Source organism: Rhodnius prolixus, unplaced genomic scaffold (assembly GCF_049639745.1).
Source record: "Rhodnius prolixus isolate KJV_2025 unplaced genomic scaffold, Rpr scaffold_1, whole genome shotgun sequence".
NCBI classification, from domain to species: Eukaryota; Metazoa; Arthropoda; class Insecta; order Hemiptera; family Reduviidae; genus Rhodnius; species Rhodnius prolixus.
Genome location: NW_027411581.1, coordinates 32,573,320 through 32,591,611, shown reverse-complemented (window position 1 = coordinate 32,591,611; position 18,292 = coordinate 32,573,320). Strand labels below are relative to the sequence as shown.

General features: G+C 34.7%; 1 protein-coding gene across 3 annotated transcripts in view; it reads left to right on the top strand.

The window, feature by feature from the left end:
* The window catches only part of LOC141459160 (early estrogen-induced gene 1 protein), a 166,214-nt gene that overhangs the window by 20,608 nt on the left and 127,314 nt on the right, over window positions 1–18,292 (top strand). The gene's annotated exons all lie outside the window — the stretch shown is intronic.

Genomic DNA, 18,292 nt, shown 5'->3' with positions numbered 1-18,292 from the left:
CTCAGCACTTTCTGAGTTAACCCGAATATTTCAAGTTAAAGCAGAATCGTAAAATCTTCGCGTGTAAGAAATTGGAGTGAAATTGCTACTTTGAAACGGTGTAATGCGTCGGAAACTGCCATAATTTGGGGGAAAGGAAGGGAATGATGATCTGTTGATAAAAAATATAAGAAATATGTAAAAGTACTGTTTGTGCAGGTGCGATTATTTATTTATTGTTTTTCTAAATGCCTAAGTTGGGCAATTTTTGTAAATACGAATTTCGCTTTCATTTCAGTAATATTCGCTGACTTGTTCTCTCACTGAAGAACTTTCTGTTTTATGTTTAAATTTATAATTATAATTCAGCCATTCTCTACTGACACCGTCAATTCAAACTCTGTCAGTAACATCTAAGAATTAACAGAATTGTGTCTAGGGTAAAAAGTAATAAGAAGTGCACTAGCAATAACCATGGTATTACTGGTAAACAATTTACAGAAAGAATTTTCAAGTAAGTAATACGTATCTCACCTACTTAAAATAAGAAAATTTCACTATTCAGACTTAACTATTTTTGGTATTGGACATTTTATCATACATTGAACCGACCAATTATGGCTCCCCAATGAATACGAAGCAACAGTTAAACTGAAAGCCTAATGTGGCCAATTCACGTCTATGTGCCTACGTTCATATGTTGGGATTGAGTACTCGATATTCCTCGCACCCCTCTCTGTATACCCAACTCAAAACATAAATGCAAAATGCATCCTCATTATGAACACTAATGAGTGAATACAAACAGATTATACTGGGTGAACCAGTAAGTATTGTCCATAGGCCTACTGCGTGTAGTACATCTAAAGTGGACTTTAATGACGTATTGGCCAATATTTTCCACTGTTTTTGAGTGACGTCACCTAATTTTTTTTTCTAAAAACATTACTTTTTTTTGCAATAAAAATGTTATACTCAGAAAGTTTTAGTCTGAATTCGATTCTGATGACATGGTTAGAAAGACAGATAAATTTTCTAAAGATTGATACCATTTTGAAGCATAAATTATTCTCCAAACAGCCTCAATCTTCCTCCGAATGCTGGAAAAATAAAAGTAATCGAAATTTTTAAGAAAACTCATTAGGCCCTTATGGGGATCATTATCAGACCTAGGTGCTGGCACTTTTTATAAAAGTTTCCTTGTTTAATGGGCTTTCAAACGGTATATCATTCTCCAGGATTCCTTTTATCTTCGTATGAGAAATTTTGTTTGTTTTACAAGAAAACGTGTTCACGAGCACTCAACAGTGTTAGTTTAATGAAGTTGTTTAATTCATTGAAAACTCTTTTTTAGATGGACCAATAATCCATTTTTAAGTAGGATGTCTTAAAATAAGGAAGTCAAAGGTTACAAATTGCACTTTAAACATTTACTTCTGATCTCTCTAAAATATTTGAGAAAATGTTAAGAAATATTTTAAACAAGCACAAAGTGAATTTATGCTGTAAAGAAGTATTTCCGCGCTCAAAAACATGAGTTAAATCCTGTCAGTAGGGAAAATATTATTTTTAGCTTTCTAGGTTTTCCAATTTGGATTACAAAAACTTGAATCAAGAATGTTAGTGAAACTGGGCTGGATGTAAAATATATATAATATCCGTTTTAGCACGGTATGTTTATTGCATTTCTGACTTGTTTTTGGTCTCTCATGCATCATTAGAGGTAGGTTATTCAGTTTGGTGTAAGGGAATTTCGACTTCACTTACGTTACTGTTTCTCACATAATTTGCTCACTATCTCTCTCTACCTTAATCTACCTCTGCTGATGGAAGAAAACCCTAAGCCGGTCAGGGATGCAGTAAACCTGCCTGCTACGGCGGATAGAATCAAGGAATATTACCCCAACAAGGGTGGGCTAACTAACAAACTGTTCAATACTTCATATTAAGGAACCCGTCCATACAAGGCAGACAATACTTCACCGATGATAGCCAGACTGGTAGTTGACGCATATAGCTTCTTCCCTGAGTTCAGCCAACCATTTCGCTTAAACTGTTGTACTGTTCTGATTGGCCAGAGGACTTGACTGTTTCTCTCCATCTGATATCGCCAGAAATGTATGTAATGGCAGTCAGGTATAAATCATTTCTATTTTCAGAGTACTTAGAAGTAACCTATCGCCCTTGTAACATTCTTTTTTTGGAGCAACTTTTGAAATAGTAATGCTATTTAATGCTAATAAATTATTTGTGTGAACTGGTAGTACTCATTGAGTATTTTAAATGTTCCAAAATTACTTTTGAGTCGCTGGACGACTCCCCTGAGTACTTACTTAGCGTTGAGAGGCTTGTGTAGGCAACTTGTTTACAAAACAGCACTCTACTAATACAAAGAACAAACAGTAGGATACGCTCCAAGTATGTGAAGGCGATGTACCAATGTCATACGTATAATTAGTGTTATACTGCACCCTTTGAGTCTGTGTTGGTACACAGAACTCATTCAAGGTCGGCGCTATAAACCCCTCCCCCCAATGCCATCTTCACATCAATTATCCCCTCTAAATTATTAATTACCTTCTGTATTTATTTTTACTTTTTTGCGTAATTTCATGCATCATTAAAGAAGTAGTAAAATAACTTTTATTCTGTTTGAAACAATTAATATTGGCAGAACTGAGCTAGCATCTGGCCTTTCACTAGCTAGCCACTGCCAACATGATAAATCTTGTACAAGTTCTCCTCCCTTTTACTTTCACTAAGCAGTACGAGCAACTGTTGTGGCCAAATTTCCCATATCTACTTTCTATCGGAAATATCCTTCTCAGTCTAAAAAAAGGGGTTTTACAAATTTTTCTTCCTTCACTCATTCCATTAAAACAGCGTTTCCCACCTGTGGTACGCGAACCTGTGGTACCCAACCTGTGGTATCACTGGTGGTACATGAAAAATAATCAATAATTTTGGACATAAAAAATTAAATCATAATAATATCGTAATATCCCCTCCGCGTGGGAATGAAATTTATTATTATTAAATGAAGTCTCCTATATTTTTTTTTTTTTTTTTTTTTTTTTTTTTTTTTTTTTTTTTTTTTTTTTTTTTTGCATCAACAGCTGAGGTTATTAGCGCCCGGAGCTTTTTCCAGTGCACTGCCGGCCTCCGGACAGTGTTCTCTCGTTACAGACAACACTGTCCATCACCGGACAGTGAGCTGTAAGAAGCTCCTAGGAAGAGAAAATCTAAGGGTCCGCGTGGGAGTCCAGTATGCTAACCGCATAGCTAATCCCTTCCCTGAAGTCTCCTATTATTACTGTTTACATAATTTAAATAAAAAAAACAAAGATGAGGTACTAAATAATTGAAATGAAATCTAAATTATATTAACCCATTAACTGCCAAATTTTTTTTTTGAGAAATTTTACTATTTTTTCAAAAAATATAGTTTTTTAATAACTCCAGTATTAAATAAATAGTTTTTAAACATTTCATTTTATTAAAAAAATGAATTTCTTTGAAAAGTCCCATTTGGGGATTATGGCAACTACAGGTACAAAAAATCATTTTTTTAAAAACATTTGATCTTTGTAAAAATGAAGTATATTCATCAACAGAGATCATTTTATTATTAAAAGAAAGTACCTAAGGGTTTAAAATATTAGGTTTAAAAAAAATTATTAAGAATTGTCAAATTTTGGAAAATAGGAGTGCCATTTTTCCGTACATTCTACATGTATCCCTACATTGCATTTCCTAAGTTTTCCACATCTTCATCCTCGTACCAATATATCTGCTCTTGCGGAAGAGAAAGGTATCCAGTAAGCAGGAGGAATAGAGTAAACTTACAAAGGCAATCTATAGAAAACTGGATTTTATGACTATTATTTTGGCAGCGTCAGATACACACTCACTTTCACGATATACAGCATTATGTCTTCTGATATCAGGGTTTCGAGCATCCGTACAGGTGATTTTCCTTGAAGAACCTTTTCTTTTTTCCTCTCTTTTTAAAGTTACCTTATTACCTTCAAAGAGTTTGAAGAAATCACTTCATTTTCTTCCAAGATGACCTCACAGGAGTTATATATCTTGTACCGTTAGGGGCTTTTTTAAAAAGAATAATTTTTATTTAAAACACAAGTTCTTTATTACAATATTAACTGATATATAATATAACGGTTACAAAGATATCAAGGGAAGGGAACTTCACTAGTGATAGGTTGAACGGACAGAGTCTGGGCAGAACTTAGCTCGGGCAGCGGTTGGACAGAACTTCAGGTAGAACTTAACTCGGGCAGCGGTTGGGCAGAACTGGCTGGCCTGGCCTGGGTGAAGTATTTATATGTTTGAAACTGCTGTTATCAGAGGAAATATATTTATGCTGAGTCTCGAGGTTTCCTGTATATAACTCAGGCTATTTTTTTTTTGTGACAATTTTTTAGCTTTTTTAGGCGGGCAAGGTAATTCTTCATTGATACCTTCTTTAGGAAGATTGTTATGAATTTCGATACGTCCTGGTAGGTTCTTTGGGACTATAGATTCTAAGACATTCTCATCACTCTCCTCGTCATCAGTCAGAGCAGCTACTTTATCTGGTGGTAACATGACGTCCATAACATCACTGCCCTCAATTCCATCATGAAATTATTCTAGGAAATAGGGATCATTTTCTATTGACTCTAAGTTCACCCAAAGTGAATTGTTTTAAACCCATAGCTGGAGAAACAAAAAAACTGATTTCACAAAAAATGTACCTCTATCAGCCATAATCCCCAAATGGGGATCACTAAATATAAGGTCAATACTCGAAACTAAAGGCTTCATTTGGGAAGAAAGCTATATGTTTCAAAAGTTAAAGATATATGGCACATATTAAACGCAGAATAAGTTTTTAACTCCAATTCGTTGATATTTTTTTTAAATTGTGAACTCGGTCATAATTACTCTTACCGCTCACCTTGCGTGATGACAACTTCAAAACGTTATTGTTTAGTTAAAAAAAACTCTAGTTATTCCAAATTCACTTAAAATGATTACACACTGTTTTATTAAAGATATAGAAGGGTACAGTATCAAAACTTCCAATTCTACCGACAGAAAAACCTAAATAAAGCCATGATCCCCAAATGGGGCCTATGGCAGGTAATGGGTTAAATTGTCAACGCTAAACATGACTGAAATCTCTTTTTTAATATCAGTTATTATATTAGTAAGAAACAAACAAAGTGTTGGGATTAGCTATGAGGTTAGCATACTGGACTCCCACGCGGAGGTCCCGGGTTCGAATCCAGCAGCTGACCCTTAGATTTTCTCTTCCTAGGAGCTTCTTACAGCTCACTGTCCGGTGATGGACAGTGTTGTCTGTAACGAGAGAACACTGTCCGGAGGCCGGCAGTGCACTGGAAAAAGCTCCGGGCGCTAATGACCTCAGCTGTTGATGCGTCAAAAAAAAAAAAAAAAAAAAAAAAAAAAAAAAAAAAAAAAAAAAAAAAAAAAAACACAAAGTGTTACACTTGCAGTCTTCAGAGAAGATGTTCTCGTACTTTAGATACTGACCATCCAAATCCTGCAGTTATCATGTACCTTCTCCCACACTGTGACAACGGCAGCTGACCATGATGACGTTTGGTCTCAAGAGTCTTCACAGGGTCAAAGCACCCTATCCCAATCAGCCAAAAATCTGTGGAGATACGGTCGTTGCCTTCCATGACTACTTATAGTTTTGGGTTAGCATTCATACCAAAGGCAAATACTCTGCTTTTTGTCGATTTCCAGGACATGTGGAAAGTTATTCCTTCCTTTAGTGGTCTCGCGGTCCTGTAACCTGACTGTCCGGTTTCATTATTACCAAGGTATGTGTGTGTGCTTAGACACTTAATTGCAATTATTATTATTATTATTATTATTTATTTATATGAAATTGGGGTCCCAGCCCCATATAAAGGAGTTTGGTCTTTCAACAAATGTGAAAGATGAATACAAAAATTTTACAATAAAGTGTCAAACATCAAATTAATTATCGAAATATTAAACATTAAGAGAAAATTGGCGCAGCATATTATTAAAGCTTAAAGTAAGCGAGAAATTCAATTCTTTATCGTGATTTTTTTGTCTTTCTTTCCTTATTCACTTATTTTTCATGTGATTATTAATAAAACAGAGATATAAAAGTAATATTATCTGTTAAATAAGTCTACCCAAACTTTATTTAACAGATATAGCATGGAAGCTGTATAAATGCAAGGTTCAATCTTTAATCTACTGTGTGGTAAATTGTAAACATTTATAAGTATATAAATTATGAAGTAGGATTGATTTATAAACACAATGTGATCGTTGCAAAAAATGCAAAACAAAAATCAAAAATAACGACAGTCAATAGCTGCTGATTAAACTGAGGTTTTTTTAAACATGTTCATTCATTAATATTACTTGTTGATCTTTATTGAAATTCCCATTTGTTTCGTTATTATATTCATTCATAAATTAGTTTTTTATTAAGAAAATCTATGTTAGAGTTGCGCTTTAGCAGAGGAAAGAGACTGCACATAATTCCTACCGCTTTATCGCCCACTGAGTTTATGTGTTTGGTGAAAGTTAATTTGGAATCGTAACACCAACCCTAGGTATTTAACTATATATTTTGTACATATAAATTCCCCTTACACCATTATTCTCTGAAATTTGATTATTATTGCGTTACTATATTCAGACAAAATAAAAGATCTCAACTTTGGCACTGAGGAAAAACAAAAAATAAATAATTTTAAATTCTCTATCGAAGAAGGGTTTAAAACTAGACCAGGCCTTGAGAGGAATCAGGGTTTTATAAACGAGCCTGATTAACTGTATAAAGATAATAATAATTGAGCCATTCACTGCACAACTCGATTAACTCCGTAAAACAAAAAATTGAGAAATGCGATGAAATAATGTACATTGTTTTTTATAATTCTGTTTACAATATACATAAATTCAAATAAATTTACCGTTATCATTCAGCACCTGCTTCTGAATTTGTACTGAATTATTGCCGCGATTTACACCAGAGAACAAGTTAATCAAAATGGCTTCTGAAATCGTTTATTTATTATTCAATGGCGAAGCAATTTTTGTCGTTTAGTGGTGTTAATCTTTATTATTTGGAAAATTTATTATAAATATAAAAAGCTACACTGAACCACGTGTTTTAACGCTTAAATTTAAGATATTTAAAAAAGTGGAATTAATTGATTTGTGCAGTGAACGGCTCAATTAATTGATGTTCTAATATTCGCACAAATTCAATAATTTGGTTCTATTTTTTGTTGGTTGAACAAGTCTAGAAATGCAATGATGTGAATATTATTCTGTAAGTTAAAAGTAGCACATCAGTTAAAAAGCTCAATTGTAGGAGAATGGTGGTGGTAACGCCAATAATAGTGACTGTGTTTGGTGCATACAGGAAAAGGTTCATAAAGGCGTGGGAAAAGTGCATACCCTTTGCAAGTGCATACAGGTTTTACAAGCCTTCACCTCTCGTAAAAGGCGGTCTACTTTTTATCATTCACTGATCATTTGTTTTTGTAAACTTAATAATAAATCTTGGCAACAATTTGAAATTTGAATTTGAAAAATTTATTTACAATTTAAGAATTTATACAAATATACAATGTATAAAAGGAGGTTTCAGGCTGCAGCGCCTAATGTACTCTCTACAACAATGATTCTCACTTTGATAAGTACTCCAGACTTAATATAAGGCAAAAAACATTTTAAAAAACCCTTACAACAATATAACAATTATAACAGGATATGTTTTAGTCTTTTGTGCTTACATTTTTTATAATTCAGTGAACTTAAATTGTAGTCAACAATACTTCTTACATACGGGTAGGGACTGTGTATACAGAAAGTTACAAATTTTTCCGTAGCGCTATAGATGAATGTAGACACGCTGGCAACATCAAGTGCTACATGTATGTAGTCTATGGGTGTCCATCGGGGATAAGACCCAATAAGTCTTAAGCATTTATTTAGGACTCTTTGTAACTTACCGTAGTTGGTGCGACAAGTATTGGACCACACAGGAGCCGCATATAAGAGTACTGGACGGATATAGAGATAATGAATTAGTTTTTTATTAAGAAAATCTATGTTAGAGTTGCGCTTTAGCAGAGGAAAGAGACTGCACATAATTCCTACCGCTTTATCGCCCACTGAGTTTAGGTGTTTTGTGAAAGTTAATTTGGAATCGTAACACCAACCCGAGGTATTTAAATTCCTTAATCCACGAAAGGGAGTTACCATTAATTTGTACAAATCTATTCACAACCGGCCTTCGTCGTGTAAACAATATAACTTGTGTCTTGGCATGATTTGGCCTTATTTTCCATTTGGGCAACAAAAATTCATTAGCGTGGTTACTTTAAAATTATGGAGAAGAAGAAAATCTTATTTATTTGGCCGAACGTATTTTTCTGCTTTAAAAAAAATTGAAAAACCAAAATCCTCAGGAAAAAAAAAGTTAATAGTTCTTAATGTGATTGAACTATTCTTGATGCTGATGCACATCTCATGGCAGTTTAGGTTTCAGTCGTTGTCGGTCAGTTAACTTTATAAGCAGTTGATACTTATCCTGCTTCTGTATAGTACGCTGATTTGTCTTAAGATGTGTGTGCTGTCTATTTAGTATTTCTAGAGTTGGTACTTCCACAGTTATGTGGATATTTGATTGTTTCGTATAAGCCACGATGCTCCTAAGGCAGTACTTTGAGCTGAGATAGCTGCTTGTTGTTCGTTGCGGTCAGAATAGCCGCCATCAATATAGGGCAAGCGTTACAGTCAGTGTAGATGTATTATAGGGAAGTCTGCTGGAGCGTTGTGGCTTCATTGGTGAATGAAGTTGTTTCATTATTGCTTCTATTTTCCGTCTAAAAGAGTTTGATAAGCCAGCTTAATTTCTTGTGTTCAGTTAGCGGAGTCCTCCAAGTAAGTAGTATTGTGTCGTTGGTGTAAACCAAAATATTTTAGTGTAACAGTCCATTTCTCTTCACAGTTGATAGTTTACTAAGTTAGGAGCACCCTATGGAGTGTAAAATTTTCGTATGTGCCGTGCGTATTTATGTTTGTTCTGTCTGTTAATTTGTCTATTGATGTTTGGTCTTATCTTTGGCTTCGGGGAATTGGTCCTGATAGTATGAAAGGAGAAATTGTGGAAATTCCACCGAACTCACAATTTTTAGCCCATCTTTTTAATACGTAAGACACAACCGTTTTTTATTACGGAGTTGGTACTTTAGTGGGAATCTGAAACTGAATCGAATATACTGGAATATATTTCAAATGAAAGTATGCGGATAATGTCTCCCGCATACCACTAAATTTCCCAGATAAAAACCACTGATTCATAAACACTCTCCATTTTTGGAAACCTGATTAATTTAAAACGCACTTTTTGAAACCACTTCATCTGTTTTGTTTCTATATTTTTGCAATTCAAGCTGCCGTTGAAGTTGTTTCGTGCCAACAGTTTTTCATTAAACACACGTAATGAACCCTAGCGAGATGTTATCAACACGTAAATGTATTGATTGTTTTCATGTTCTTTTTTATATTTCGAGCAGTTGCATAATATTTTCATATATATTTTTTTGGCGTTCTTTTCGCAATGTTAGCCATTAAAACAGTGACCGGTAACAGAACAGTTATCTATTGCCTAAGAAGATCTATATTAGCTTGTGACAGTATCAATTGTTTATGGTAATTTTGTTGATAGTACCTACCAGGTTTGATGGTAATTATAGATTCCCAAAGGGATCAAGGCTTTTATTTCGTCGAGGGCATGCCAAGATTAAGTGATTTGAATCCTGTTTAGATTCTCCTCACGTATACCGTAGTGGTAGTTTAATCTTAGGCGGACTATGAGGGTTATAGAAAAAGATCTGTTTGCATTTAATGCATGATAATGAGTGGATTGAAGAAATGTCTTATAGCCAAGGTTTTGGAGTCTCAGATACAGAAAACTCTTTGTCTTCTATCGAAAAAGTATTTGTAGGGGGGGGGGGTGCCCAAGACAATTGTTGAACTTTTATATTCTGTTCACATTGGTTAGTTGTGGTTTGAGCCATTGCCTAAGTAACCTAATAGAAACTTACGTGGTCTAAGAGATCTCTCCAGTGGTAGTTACGGTTCCGACTTAACACCTTATCAGGTTATAATGATAAACTTGTTTATTCCAAATTAAAAAAAATAAATCTGTAAAGCAGATATGTAACTTTGTAAAATAGACAAAAAGGAAAATCTATCCAAAAGATACAAAAATCTCCATAACAAAAACTTAAAACGTTTAAAACGTTAAGTATAAGGGTTGATTAAACGCCAAAAGGTACACAAATCAGCAAGTACCCAACATTTCATTAATACATCATAGATATTATTTAAATAATTCATTTTCATTAATATTTTTTAGAATTTATTAGATTTCACAGACCCTTAATGCTGACCAGTTCATTCAAAATATTTTTTGGTTATAATTATGATAAAATAATAAATATTGCTAATAATAAACACAGGTCTAATCAACATTGCGTGGTTGAGAACTGTGATCAACATTTGCCACCTATTTTGAGCGCTTCAAAGAAGAACGCTTTCAGTTGTCGAGTGAATCAGTGTATAATAAAACTGTGCACATCACTAGGGGTGATGTATGAAGTTGTTTGCTAAGTTTCTTTTTGCATTGAAATATGATTCTGTTATTTGCCACTTTTAGACATTTAAGAGTAACGCGTTATACAAAACTATATATTTATTTTTATTTGGTATTTTGGGGTAAGAATTTTCCTAAAAATACAATTTATATTCTTTCAAGGAAGCTGCGCATGTAGCGGACGTGCTCAAGGTCATCCATTAATCCTACCATCCCCACTTCTTCACCTTGTAATCTTCAACTGTACCATGTGTATATTTCTTTACAAATGGACGGAATAAAATTTTAGTTGAAATATTCTAACCATTCTTGTTGCAGCCATATTCATTTATCTTTTTTTGTAATGAATGTGTTGACGCTAATTCAGGATCATCCCAACAGATTATCGCAAAAGAAAGTACTAATTGCTTTCTAAAAAGTAGGATATAGTGTAGGAGGGGACATTTCAGAGAGAGAGCCAGCTGTCGGGTGATGCACTGAAATCCATATCAGTTGTTTCATTATTGCATCTATTTTTCCTTATTTGATCATCTCTTTATTTTGATTGATTGATTTATTTTTTTTAACCTGGTTATTGGTCTTGAATGAAAGACCGACCACATTCTCGTCACGTTTAAAAAATAAAATTTCATTCGGTAAAATCGATTTTCTGGTGAGGTAGCTAGTGGCTCGCTGTAAATATGAATTTTTTTTAAAAAAAAATCTTTTATTGGGATTTACAATTGCAAAGATTATTGCAACAAGCAAATGTGGTACTTGATAAAAGAAAAATACGTGAAAATCACGAGTGGAGAAGCACCCATTATGGATAGTGAGGTTAGATGCATAGAACGGAGCGTTAAGAAGTTTTCGAAGTATTTTTGACAGTAATGCCTGAAGACGTGTAGTGAGTTGGAACGCTTAGTCGATCCCCATACTTCGATGCCGTATGACCAAATAGGCCGCAGTAACAGTAGATATAACAGTAGATCTTTTGTTATGTAGGTTAAGTTTCGATCGTTTGTCAAGTCGTCTGGCGAGAAGTTTGTAGCTTTAGTTAGTTTCTTGTCTTTTCCGTCTAGTATGTGGATTCCATGTCAACCGTTTGTCTAGGTGCAGTCCAAGGTAGCGTACTTTGTCCACAGTTGGTATAGGAGTTTGGTTCATGAAGATGGGAGGTAGGATTTTCTGTCTAAGAGTAAATACTATAAATTTTGATTTCGTAACGTCAGTTTTGATTCGCCATTTGAAAAGCCAGTCCTGTAAGTGGTTGATGTGTGTATACAGGGTGAACCAGTAAGTATTGTCCATAGGCCTACTGTGTGTAGTACATCTAAAGTGGAGTTCAATGACGTATTGGCTAACTTCATATTTTCCTCTGTTCTTGAGTGACTCACTTTAAAGTTTTTTTCTAAAATCATTACTTTTTTTCCAATAAAAATGTTATTACTCAAAACGTTTTAGTCCGACTTCGATTCTGGTGACACAGTTAGAAAGATAGATAAATTTTCTAAAAATTGATACCATTTCGAAGCATAAGATATTCTCCAATCAGCCTCAATCTTCCTCCGATTGCTGGAAAAATAAAAGTTATCGAAATTTTTAAGAAAACTCATTCGGCTCTTATGTGATCATTATCAGACCTAGGTGCTGGCACTTTTTATAAAAGTTTCCTTGTTTAATGGGCTTTCAAACGGTATATCATTTTCCAGGATTCCTTTTATCTTCGTATGAGAAATTACGTTTGTTTTACAAGAAAACGTGTTCACGAGCACTCAAGAGTGTTAGTTAGCAAGCTGTTTAATTCATTGAAAACTCTTTTAGATGGACCAGTAGTCAATTTTAATGTAGGATGTCTTTAAATAAGGAAGTCAAAGGTTACAAATTGCACTAAAAAAAAATCTAAAAGGCTGTTTGGAGAATGACTTATGCTTCGAAATGGTGTCAATTTTTAGGAAATTTATGTGTCTTTCTAACCGTGTCATCAGAATCGAATTCGGACTAAAACTTTCTGAGTAATAACATTTTTACTGAAAAAAAGTAATGATTTTAGAAAAAAACTTTAAAGTGACGTCACTCAAGAATAATGGAAAATATGAAGTTGGCCAATACGTCATTGAACTCCACTTTAGATGTACTTCACACAGTAGGCCTATGGACAATACTTACTGGTTCACCCTGTATAGAGTTCGTGTAGTCATAAGAGGATCGGAATGAGGAGATAAGATTGCAGTATCGTCAGCAAAGGTGGAGAGAATGGTATTTGGACGTTGAGGTATATCTGCTGTATATAAAGAGTAAAGAAGAGGACCTAGGTCACTGCCCTGAGGAACACCAGCTCTGGCTAGATGGATATCAGAGTCTGCTGCTCCACAGTTGACTCTGAAATAACGATCTTGTAGGTAGGATTTGAGGATGAGGTAGTATGTTTGAGGAAGAATCTCCCTCAGCTTGAACAGTAGTCCCTTGTGCCACACCCTGTCGAACGCCTGAGCGACGTCAAGGAAAACACTCGGGCAATACTGCTTTCGCTCGAGGGAGGTAGTGATAGTGTCTACAACGCGAAGCACGTGGTGAGAAGTTGAGTGATGTCTCCGAAATCCAGAATCATATTTTGTTCTGCCGCTGAAGGATAAAGTCTATTCAGAAGTAGCTTTTCGAGAATTTTGGAAAGAAGTGGTGGTAAGCAGATTGGTCGGTAGGAAGTTACGACGAAACCCATCACTAGTGTGAAATTTTAATTAAAAAAAATTAATTAAAATTTTTTAAATTAAAAAAAAGTTACAGTTGCAAAATAAATAAACAAAAAACAAAAATGATAAAAATCAAAACAGAAAAATCAATGTGTCCATGCAATGTGGCTTTTATGTTCAGACTACTCACCTCAGATTTGGAATTTGGGTTGAATAATTATTAATGCAATAGTTTCATCTCTAGTCGTGAAGGGCCACTACTTGAAATACTACTACTTGATAGAAGTTCCTTGAGTGCGGAAAAATGATTTTTACAAATTGATCTTTGTAAGTATACTCGGAAAAGCAAAGCCTGTGGCTTTGGACTCTTTCTGCTTATTTGAAATAATTCTAATTAAGGAGAAGTTCGCAAGCTTCTCTGACACACTCCCGTCCGTGGTTATGTTTGAATACGTGCCAAAGCTTCCTTATGTTTTATATTCTATAATAGTCTTCATTTTAAAATAGTCTTACCTGGATAAATATTACGACATTTTCCTTTTCTCAAATGCAAGCTCAAGTTTTCAAAAACTTTTGCAATCTTTGCGATCTGACAGAAATAGTTGTATCGTAATATAAATTTCTAGCTGGCATCATGATATATATTCAGGAAACAAAAATGTGTACTAAAATATACTATACTTACCTCTTTCGGAACGTTTAGTGAGGATCGTATGTTACTTTTCCCAAACAAGTGGTTATAAAAGCTGATAATATTGCACCGTATAAAAATTGTTTTCTTAAACTCAAGGCCAAATTTGCATACAAAACCAATTTGTCTACGTTTGTTAATTATTGTTAAAGAAACCTTCCTCGGTATTATGGCAATTAGTGTTTCAAATTATCTACATTGTAGATTACAACAACAAGTGGGGAAACATTAAATGTTATTTTTGTTAAGTTAATGGTTCTTTTATGGTTATTGAAACACGGGGCGGGTCTTGTTCCCCTGCTTATACAGAGCTCCTTGCAACCGAGGAATCCTTTGCAGCATAATACTTGGTACAACGCAAAAGCGATGAGCCCGAGCACCATATAAGTGGCCTATCATGTGTAAGAAACAAAAATACCAAGGAAAATAATATCAGAAATAATACTTGTAAGAAATAACAATATAAATATAAAGAAATATAATTGTTTGGCCTGGAATTGGAGCTGTTTGCTCCGAAGTCCAACTAAATTTTTATTAACAATGTCAGTTCTTGGGAATCATCACCTTAGAACTCCTTCATCTTATCGAACATCTCTTTTGGCATGCTCAAGTAAAAGAACTTGATCACTGCTCTGCATTCCACTGAGTGCATTATCAACTTCACACCACTTCAATCAAGACCATTATCAGTTGTGGGTTGCTAATTGGCATGTAACCTGCAGACATTTTATAGCATTACACATGTGCAGTTGCAACGTCCTGTGATAAATAAAAGTAGGTTATGAACGGCCCCTCGTATATTGTGTAGTTTACACTTCCCCCCCCCCCATGCCTTGCGACGTTGCAATACCGCTTCTGCTAAGACTCTGAAAGCAACTTATATTGTCTTATTGACCAACATCAGCTGAAAGAATCACGATGAAATCGAGCATTAAGTCACAGACGAGACATAACGTTCCAAAATCGGATACAATTCAAAATGGTATGCCCTGCGACTCCCTCGTCTACAGAGCGCCAGCAACCATCATTTGCCGCTTATTAGTCTTCAACAAAACACTTAGAGACTTACACGTGAAAACTCCGGTAGTTGGTGCTACTTTGTTCCTCTTTCCACGCTTTTTCTTTAGCTTCGGCCTGTACGAGGAAAGCATACAGGAGATGATATGGGTTTTAAAGTATTTTTATTATGTCTACATATTTCTAACATATGACGTATTTTTTAAACTTGTCACCACTTTTTAAATTAATTGTCTTAAGATTTTGGGATAAAGTAACCCCACCCAGGGGCATATTCATTCATTTGCATTTAAAGTTCATGTGTTTCCTTATGCTGGGCTCACGAAGCCTCATGAGGGTTGCTTTAATAAAATGTCACACTAATTTTTATAAAAATATTTTTATTATTAAATTTGATTAAGCACCATGGTAGCCGAGCGTTTAGAAGCGAGACCTGCAAAGCTAATAAGTATTGTGGTACTGGGTTCGATTCCCAGGGTCTAGGTCTTAGAGATTATTTAATGATTGAAATGAGAAATTTACAGTTAAGTATGTTTGCTAGACACCTAATTGGTAGTTGGACGTAAAGTCCGCCTGAAAAAATAGGCAATTACTTTACTTTTTTTTTTTACTTTTCAATTTCTTACCTAAGTAAGAGAAAATAAAGATTAAATGGTTTAGTAAAATTCCTAACTTGAAGAAAACTCCTCTTTTTTTTTCTTTTTTTTTTTTGGCGCATCAACAGCTGAGGTTATTAGCGCCCGGAGCTTTTTCCAGTGCACTGCCGGCCTCCGGACAGTGTTCTCTCGTTACAGACAACACTGTCCATCACCGGACAGTGAGCTGTAAGAAGCTCCTAGGAAGAGAAAATCTAAGGGTTAGCTGCTGGTTTCGAACCCGGGACCTCCGCGTGGGAGTCCAGTATGCTAACCTCATAGCTAATCCCTTCCCTGACTCCTCTTATTTTGGTAATACTTTCTCAAAAACTTTGTGAACTTGATAATTTTTTGTTACGTAAAATAGATTTTATTTTTTTATCCCAGACGCTTGTCACATATATTGTGCACAATTACAATCAACACTGGCCAGCCAGCTGCTGAATTATTCAGATAGCATTTATTTGGGTCAGATCATTAATTTAAGCAACTGATGCTTGTCGCAAATAACTGAATATGACCCCCTTTTTTGACTGCGCTATAACAGTCTAGCTATTGAACAGTGTTGAGCAATCCTCTGTGGAATAGTTTATTATAAAAATGTATCCATGAATGATAAACAATAATTATGCAAAATGTATCACAATTATTATATTATACATATTTATTTTAAGCGAATTTAAAAATTAATTTTTATATTTTGGGGAGGTTTGCTTCTATAAAGCATCATCACCAACCTTCTTTGTATTTCGAATTTTCATATCGCATGGTGTAAGTTTTTACTAATCGATAAATTGGAACTTATAAGATATCGAATTACCCAGAAAAGTAAACCTGCTTAAATTAATAAAATTTCGATGTTTCTCTTAAAATAATAGTAATAATAAAAATGACCAAGTGTCTAATACTGCTAATTATTTAAGATTGTTTAACCTTAGCGCTAGTTCATATTGTGTCCTTGTTCGGATTTCACATTTCTACACTCTTTGAGTAGTTAATGAGGACAGTGTGGCCTTCACAGGTGATATTTCCTAAAATTTAAATGGATTTGTTGCAACGCTTACCTTTGCTTTATTTAGTGTCCAATGATATTTCTAAGACATTGGTACGCTAAAATTAAAATTTTCGTGTGATCACTTGCGCAGCAATTCTTTTATCCCAATTTAATTTAAATTAAGTTTTATTAAAGATGGATTTTCAATGCAGAAGTGCTCACTCTTCATAAGATAAGTAAATGTGGTGTAAAACTGACAACACTTTCCCTTGCTATACTGTTTCCTGCAAGCTCTAAATTTATGAACATTTACAATTCCTAAAACTACAATTCGTAAAACTACAATTCCTAAAACTACAATTCCTAAAACTACAAATCCCATCAACATTTGAGATGAAAACTTTCTTCTATTCCCCTAGAACTGGCCCAAAGCATATTTTGCTGTAAACATAAGTAATTATTTGTTTATTTACTTATTTTGTTTAAAAAGACCCATTCAGGAGAAGGCTTTTAACCAGTTAAGCGTGGAATTTAGTTTTAAAAACCCGCCCACAGTGTGCGGAATTAAAATCAGACAATGACGTGTGTACACGTCGAACGCAGGGCAAAACAACCAAAAGTTTACAATGTCGTAATAGTCACTGCAAGCACTTTTTCTGCAATCTCTGGGACTTGAGATTATAGAGCATTCTGTGTGTATTTCAAAATCTTGCACCGCTTCACGTATGCATTGCCTAGTTAACTAGGGACGCAAGAGCTTTTACAAGGAAGAAAAAAGCTTTGAATTCTGTGCAAAATGAAATCATGCTCGTACTGAGGTCTAAACCTCTATCTAAGGTAAAAACGGCATTGCACAAGGGTTGAGAGCTTCTATTTGTGTGCGTAATTCCCAATCTCTAATGCGGAGAAACCACTTATCATTTGGCTGACTTCCTCCACCCCCTCAGTATAAAATACTTGGCAGTTCTGTTGGTAAAATAAAGGAAACATCCCACAAGATAATATTCTAATTGTATTTTATTAAAATTTCGAGTTTTTATAGTTAATGGCAATTTTATATTTTTCACAACGATTATACACGTCGAACGCATCGTAATAGAGATTTGGTTTGACGTGTGTACACGCTTAACTGGTTAACTACCAAAATCATAATATTCGGAGACTTGTAGGCATAAAACGGACGAACTAGATAAATTACTTGCTTTTTCAAACTTGAAATTAAACTGTCACCATGCTGACTGGAATATTTACTTAAATCAAGACTTACAACAAGAAGCTGGACATCGTTTATTATTATTTGTCTTCCTCATTTCACTGTCGATAATCGTATATAAGTAGAAGTGTGTAAATAGTGTATCATTAAAGGATTGGACCGTTCAGAAGGCGGCGGTCGGCCTGTAGATTAGAGAAAGAGATACCAGTATTGCGCGGAGAAAGGTAGTGCATATATTTGTCCGAGTACTTTCTTCTTTCCAAGTGAAAGCATTGATTAGATTTGTCTGTTTGCCATTTGAATGGAGATTCGCGTTGGCGCGTTTATTTAAAAAATAAAAGAGAAATTTTAACTTATTACTATTCTTGGTACATCTTATTGGATTCCACATGATATATAATTCT